General features: G+C 52.5%; 14 non-coding genes and 7 pseudogenes across 14 annotated transcripts in view; all 21 read left to right on the top strand.

The window, feature by feature from the left end:
- The window catches only part of LOC143953172 (5S ribosomal RNA), a 119-nt gene extending 40 nt beyond the window's left edge, over positions 1-79 (top strand). The window contains exon 1 of the ribosomal RNA XR_013268279.1: positions 1-79. This exon is cut by the window's left edge and continues 40 nt beyond it. This is a non-coding gene — a ribosomal RNA (5S ribosomal RNA).
- A 109-nt stretch (positions 80-188) lies between these two features.
- LOC143950546 (5S ribosomal RNA) lies at positions 189-307 on the top strand. Its single transcript, XR_013265903.1, has one exon. It is a non-coding gene; the product is annotated as a 5S ribosomal RNA (ribosomal RNA).
- A 109-nt stretch (positions 308-416) lies between these two features.
- LOC143950969 (5S ribosomal RNA) lies at positions 417-535 on the top strand. The gene has a single exon (XR_013266285.1). It is a non-coding gene; the product is annotated as a 5S ribosomal RNA (ribosomal RNA).
- Positions 536-644: 109 nt separating this feature from the next.
- Positions 645-763, top strand: LOC143950225 (5S ribosomal RNA). Its single transcript, XR_013265647.1, has one exon. It is a non-coding gene; the product is annotated as a 5S ribosomal RNA (ribosomal RNA).
- A 109-nt stretch (positions 764-872) lies between these two features.
- LOC143952860 (5S ribosomal RNA) lies at positions 873-991 on the top strand. The gene has a single exon (XR_013267996.1). It is a non-coding gene; the product is annotated as a 5S ribosomal RNA (ribosomal RNA).
- Positions 992-1,100: 109 nt separating this feature from the next.
- Positions 1,101-1,219, top strand: LOC143953734 (5S ribosomal RNA). The gene has a single exon (XR_013268789.1). It is a non-coding gene; the product is annotated as a 5S ribosomal RNA (ribosomal RNA).
- Positions 1,220-1,328: 109 nt separating this feature from the next.
- On the top strand, positions 1,329-1,447 carry LOC143944835 (5S ribosomal RNA; annotated as a pseudogene).
- Positions 1,448-1,773: 326 nt separating this feature from the next.
- LOC143948502 (5S ribosomal RNA) lies at positions 1,774-1,892 on the top strand (annotated as a pseudogene).
- A 109-nt stretch (positions 1,893-2,001) lies between these two features.
- LOC143950772 (5S ribosomal RNA) lies at positions 2,002-2,120 on the top strand. The gene has a single exon (XR_013266108.1). It is a non-coding gene; the product is annotated as a 5S ribosomal RNA (ribosomal RNA).
- A 109-nt stretch (positions 2,121-2,229) lies between these two features.
- Positions 2,230-2,348, top strand: LOC143951222 (5S ribosomal RNA). The gene has a single exon (XR_013266514.1). It is a non-coding gene; the product is annotated as a 5S ribosomal RNA (ribosomal RNA).
- Positions 2,349-2,457: 109 nt separating this feature from the next.
- LOC143947509 (5S ribosomal RNA) lies at positions 2,458-2,576 on the top strand (annotated as a pseudogene).
- A 120-nt stretch (positions 2,577-2,696) lies between these two features.
- LOC143943947 (5S ribosomal RNA) lies at positions 2,697-2,815 on the top strand (annotated as a pseudogene).
- Positions 2,816-2,924: 109 nt separating this feature from the next.
- LOC143944170 (5S ribosomal RNA) lies at positions 2,925-3,043 on the top strand (annotated as a pseudogene).
- Positions 3,044-3,153: 110 nt separating this feature from the next.
- LOC143952624 (5S ribosomal RNA) lies at positions 3,154-3,272 on the top strand. Its single transcript, XR_013267783.1, has one exon. It is a non-coding gene; the product is annotated as a 5S ribosomal RNA (ribosomal RNA).
- A 109-nt stretch (positions 3,273-3,381) lies between these two features.
- On the top strand, positions 3,382-3,500 carry LOC143943857 (5S ribosomal RNA; annotated as a pseudogene).
- A 109-nt stretch (positions 3,501-3,609) lies between these two features.
- Positions 3,610-3,728, top strand: LOC143951559 (5S ribosomal RNA). The gene has a single exon (XR_013266820.1). It is a non-coding gene; the product is annotated as a 5S ribosomal RNA (ribosomal RNA).
- A 109-nt stretch (positions 3,729-3,837) lies between these two features.
- Positions 3,838-3,956, top strand: LOC143953926 (5S ribosomal RNA). Its single transcript, XR_013268963.1, has one exon. It is a non-coding gene; the product is annotated as a 5S ribosomal RNA (ribosomal RNA).
- Positions 3,957-4,065: 109 nt separating this feature from the next.
- Positions 4,066-4,184, top strand: LOC143950968 (5S ribosomal RNA). Its single transcript, XR_013266284.1, has one exon. It is a non-coding gene; the product is annotated as a 5S ribosomal RNA (ribosomal RNA).
- A 109-nt stretch (positions 4,185-4,293) lies between these two features.
- On the top strand, positions 4,294-4,412 carry LOC143952859 (5S ribosomal RNA). The gene has a single exon (XR_013267995.1). It is a non-coding gene; the product is annotated as a 5S ribosomal RNA (ribosomal RNA).
- A 109-nt stretch (positions 4,413-4,521) lies between these two features.
- On the top strand, positions 4,522-4,640 carry LOC143944925 (5S ribosomal RNA). The gene has a single exon (XR_013265071.1). It is a non-coding gene; the product is annotated as a 5S ribosomal RNA (ribosomal RNA).
- A 109-nt stretch (positions 4,641-4,749) lies between these two features.
- LOC143945246 (5S ribosomal RNA) lies at positions 4,750-4,868 on the top strand (annotated as a pseudogene).
- The last annotated feature ends 132 nt before the right edge of the window (positions 4,869-5,000 follow it).

Below are 5,000 nucleotides of genomic sequence, written 5' to 3'. Positions count from 1 at the left end.
GATCTCGGATGCTAAGCAGGGTCGGGCCTGGTTAGTCCCTGGATGGGAGACCGCCTGGGAATACCAGGTGCCGTAGGCTTTTTTCCATTATGTTGTTGGCTTTAGCGACCTGCTGTATTTTTCCTCTCGATTGCCCGAGGTGACCACCTTGGCTTTTGTCAAGAGAGTTGTAAGTAGGGTGCAAGACCGCCTACGGCCACATCACCCTGAATGCGCTCGATCTCGTCTGATCTCGGATGCTAAGCAGGGTCGGGCCTGGTTAGTACCTGGATGGGAGACCGCCTGGGAATACTAGGTGCCGTAGGCTTTTTTCCATTATGTTGTTGGCTTTGGCGACCTGCTGTATTTTTCCTCTCGATTGCCCGAGGTGACCACCTTGGCTTTTGTCAAGAGAGTTGTAAGTAGGGAGCAAGATCGCCTACGGCCACATCACCATGATTGCGCTCGATCTCATCTGATCTCGGATGCTAAGCAGGGTCGGGCCTGGTTAGTACCTGGATGGGAGACCGCCTGGGAATACCAGGTGCCGTAGGCTTTTTTCCATTACGTTGTTGGCTTTGGCGACCTGCTGTATTTTTCCTCTCGATTGCCCGAGGTGACCACCTTGGCTTTTGTCAAGAGAGTTGTAAGTAGGGCGCAAAATTGCCTACGGCCACATCACCCTGAATGCGCTCGATCTCGTCTGATCTCGGATGCTAAGCAGGGTCGGGCCTGGTTAGTACCTGGATGGGAGACCGCCTAGGAATACCAGGTGCCGTAGGCTTTTTTCCATTATGTTGTTGGCTTTGGCGACCTGCTGTATTTTTCCTCTTGATTGCCCGAGGTGACCACCTTGGCTTTTGTCAAGAGAGTTGTAAGTAAGGCTTAAGATTGCCTACGGCCACATCACCCTGAATGCGCTTGATCTTGTCTGATCTCGGATGCTAAGCAGGGTCGGGCCTGGTTAGTACCTGGATGGGAGACCGCCTGGGAATACCAGGTGCCGTAGGCTTTTTTCCATTATGTTGTTGGCTTTGGCGACCTGTTGTATTTTTCCTCTCGATTGCCCGAGGTGACCACCTTGGCTTTTGTCAAGAGAGTTGTAAGTAGGGTGCAAGATCGCCTACGGCCACATCACCCTGAATGCGCTCGATCTCGTCTGATCTCGGATGCTAAGCAGGGTCGGGCCTGGTTAGTACCTGGATGGGAGACCGCCTGGGAATACCAGGTGCCGTAGGCTTTTTTCCATTATGTTGTTGGCTTTGGCGACCTGCTGTATTTTTCCTCTTGATTGCCCGAGGTGACCACCTTGGCTTTTGTCAAGAGAGTTGTAAGTAGGGGGCAAGATTGCCTACGGCCACATCACTCTGAATGCGCTCGATCTCGTCTGATCTCGCATGCTAAGCAGGGTCTGGCCTGGTTAGTACCTGGTTGGGAGACCGCCTGGGAATACCGGGTGCCGTAGGCTTTTTTCCATTATGTTGTTGGCTTTGGCGACCTGCTGTATTTTTCCTCTCGATTGCCCGAGGTGACCACCTTGGCTTTTGTCAAGAGAGTTGTAAATAGGGTGCAAGATCGCCTACGGCCACATTACCCTTAATGCGCTCGTTCTCGTATGCTAAGCAGGGTCGGGCTGGTTGGTACCTGGATGGGAGGCCGCCTGGGAATACCGGGTGCCGTAGGCTTTTTTCCATTATGTTGTTGGCTTTGGCGACCTGCTGTATTGTTCCTCTCCATTGCCTGAGGTGACCACCTTGGCTTTTGTCAAGAGAGTTGTAAGTAGGGTGCAAGATCGCCTACAGCCACATCACCCTGAATGCGCTCGCTCTCGTCTGTCGTCGGATGCTAAGCAGGGTCGGGCCTGGTTAGTACCTGGATGGGAGACCGCCTGGGAATACTAGGTGCCGTAGGCTTTTTTCCATTATGTTGTTGGCTTTGGCGACCTGCTGTATTTTTCCTCTCGATTGCCCGAGGTGACCACCTTGGCTTTTGTCAAGAGAGTTGTAAGTAGGCTGCAAGATCGCCTTTGGCCACATCACCCTGAATGCGCTCGATCTCATCTGATCTCGGATGCTAAGCAGGGTCGGGCCTGGTTAGTACCTGGATGGGAGACCGCCTGGGAATACCAGGTGCCGTAGGCTTTTTTCCATTATGTTGTTAGCTTTGGCGACCTGCTGTATTTTTCCTCTCGATTGCCCGAGGTGACCACCTTGGCTTTTGTCAAGAGAGTTGTAAGTAGGGTGCAAGATCGCCTACGGCCACATCACCCTGAATGCGCTCGATCTCGTCTGATCTCGGATGCTAAGCAGGGTCGGGCCTGGTTAGTACCTGGATGGTAGACCGCCTGGGAATACCGGGTGCCGTAGGCTTTTTTCCATTATGTTGTTGGCTTTGGCGACCTGCTGTATTTTTCCTCTTGATTGCCCGAGGTGACCACCTTGGCTTTTGTCAAGAGAGTTGTAAGTAGGGTGTAAGATCATCTACGGCCACATCACCCTGAATGCGCTTGATCTCGTCTGATCTCTGATGCTAAGCAGGGTCGGGCTTGGTTAGTAGCTGGATGGGAGACCGCCTGGGAATAATAGGTGCCGTAGGCTTTTTTCCATTATGTTGTTGGCTTTGGCGACCTGCTGTATTTTTCCTCTCCATTGCCGGAGGTGACCACCTTGGCTTTTGTCAAGAGAGTTGTAAGTAGGTTGTAAGTAGGTTGAAAGATTGCCTACAGCCACATCACCCTGAATGCGCTCGATCTCGTCTGATCTAGGATGCTAAGCAGGGTCGGGCCTGGTTAGTACCTGGATGGGAGACCGCCTGGGAATACCAGGTGCCGTAGGCTTTTTTCCATTATGTTGTTGGCTTTGGCGACCTGCTGTATTTTTCCTCTCGATTGCCCGAGGTGACCACCTTGGCTTTTGTCAAGAGAGTTGTAAGTAGGGTGCAAGATCGCCTATGGCCACATCACCCTGAATGCGCTCGATCTCATCTGATCTTGGATTCCAAGCAGGGTCGGGCCTGGTTAGTACCTGGATGGGAGACCGCCTGGGAATACCAGGTGCCGTAGGCTTTTTTCCATTATGTTGTTGGCTTTGGCGACCTGCTGTATTTTTCCTCTCGATTGCCCGAGGTGACCACCTTGGCTTTTGTCAAGAGAGATGTAAGTAGGGTGCAAAGATTGCCTATGGCCACATCACCCTGAATGCGCTCGATCTCGTCTGATCTCGGATGCTAAGCAGGGTCGGGCCTGGTTAGTACCTGGATGGGAGACCGCCTGGGAATACCAGGTGCGGTAGGCTTTTTTCCATCATGTTGTTGGTTTTGGCGACCTGCAGTATTTTTCCTCTCGTTTGCCCGAGGTGATCACCTTGGCTTTTGTCAAGAGAGTTGTAAGTAGGGTGCAAGCTCGCCTACGGCCACATCACCCTGAATGTGCTCGATCTCGTCTGATCTCGGATGCTAAGCAGGGTCGGCCCTGGTTAGTACCTGGATGGGAGACCGCCTGGGAATACCAGGTGCCGCAGGCTTTTTTCCATTATGTTGTTGGCTTTGGCGACCTGCTGTATTTTTCCTCTTGATTGCCCGAGGTGACCACCTTGGCTTTTGTCAAGAGAGTTGTAAGTAGGGTGCAAGACCGCCTACGGCCACATCACCCTGAATGCGCTCGATCTCGTCTGATCTCGGATGCTAAGCAGGGTCGGGCCTGGTTAGTCCCTGGATGGGAGACCGCCTGGGAATACCAGGTGCCGTAGGCTTTTTTCCATTATGTTGTTGGCTTTAGCGACCTGCTGTATTTTTCCTCTCGATTGCCCGAGGTGACCACCTTGGCTTTTGTCAAGAGAGTTGTAAGTAGGGTGCAAGACCGCCTACGGCCACATCACCCTGAATGCGCTCAATCTCGTCTGATCTCGGATGCTAAGCAGGGTCGGGCCTGGTTAGTACCTGGATGGGAGACCGCCTGGGAATACTAGGTGCCGTAGGCTTTTTTCCATTATGTTGTTGGCTTTGGCGACCTGCTGTATTTTTCCTCTCGATTGCCCGAGGTGACCACCTTGGCTTTTGTCAAGAGAGTTGTAAGTAGGGAGCAAGATCGCCTACGGCCACATCACCATGATTGCGCTCGATCTCATCTGATCTCGGATGCTAAGCAGGGTCGGGCCTGGTTAGTACCTGGATGGGAGACCGCCTGGGAATACCAGGTGCCGTAGGCTTTTTTCCATTATGTTGTTGGCTTTGGCGACCTGCTGTATTTTTCCTCTTGATTGCCCGAGGTGACCACCTTGGCTTTTGTCAAGAGAGTTGTAAGTAGGGCTTAAGATTGCCTACGGCCACATCACCCTGAATGCGCTTGATCTTGTCTGATCTCGGATGCTAAGCAGGGTCGGGCCTGGTTAGTACCTGGATGGGAGACCGCCTGGGAATACCAGGTGCCGTAGGCTTTTTTCCATTATGTTGTTGGCTTTGGCGACCTGTTGTATTTTTCCTCTCGATTGCCCGAGGTGACCACCTTGGCTTTTGTCAAGAGAGTTGTAAGTAGGGTGCAAGATCGCCTACGGCCACATCACCCTGAATGCGCTCGATCTCGTCTGATCTCGGATGCTAAGCAGGGTCGGGCCTGGTTAGTACCCGGATGGGAGACCGCCTGGGAATACCAGGTGCCGTAGGCTTTTTTCCATTATGTTGTTGGCTTTGGCGACCTGCTGTATTTTTCCTCTTGATTGCCCGAGGTGACCACCTTGGCTTTTGTCAAGAGAGTTGTAAGTAGGGGGCAAGATTGCCTACGGCCACATCACTCTGAATGCGCTCGATCTCGTCTGATCTCGCATGCTAAGCAGGGTCTGGCCTGGCTAGTACCTGGTTGGGAGACCGCCTGGGAATACCGGGTGCCGTAGGCTTTTTTCCATTATGTTGTTGGCTTTGGCGACCTGCTGTATTTTTCCTCTCGATTGCCCGAGGTGACCACCTTGGCTTTTGTCAAGAGAGTTGTAAATAGGGTGCAAGATCGCCTACGGCCACATTACCCTTAA

This window comes from Lithobates pipiens, unplaced genomic scaffold, assembly GCF_037356315.1.
Source record: "Lithobates pipiens isolate NorthernLeopardFrog02 unplaced genomic scaffold, aLitPip1_a1.2 Scaffold_30, whole genome shotgun sequence".
Classification (NCBI taxonomy): Eukaryota; Metazoa; Chordata; class Amphibia; order Anura; family Ranidae; genus Lithobates; species Lithobates pipiens.
Note: the sequence above shows the minus strand (reverse complement) of the source record. Positions and strands in the feature narration are given on the sequence as shown.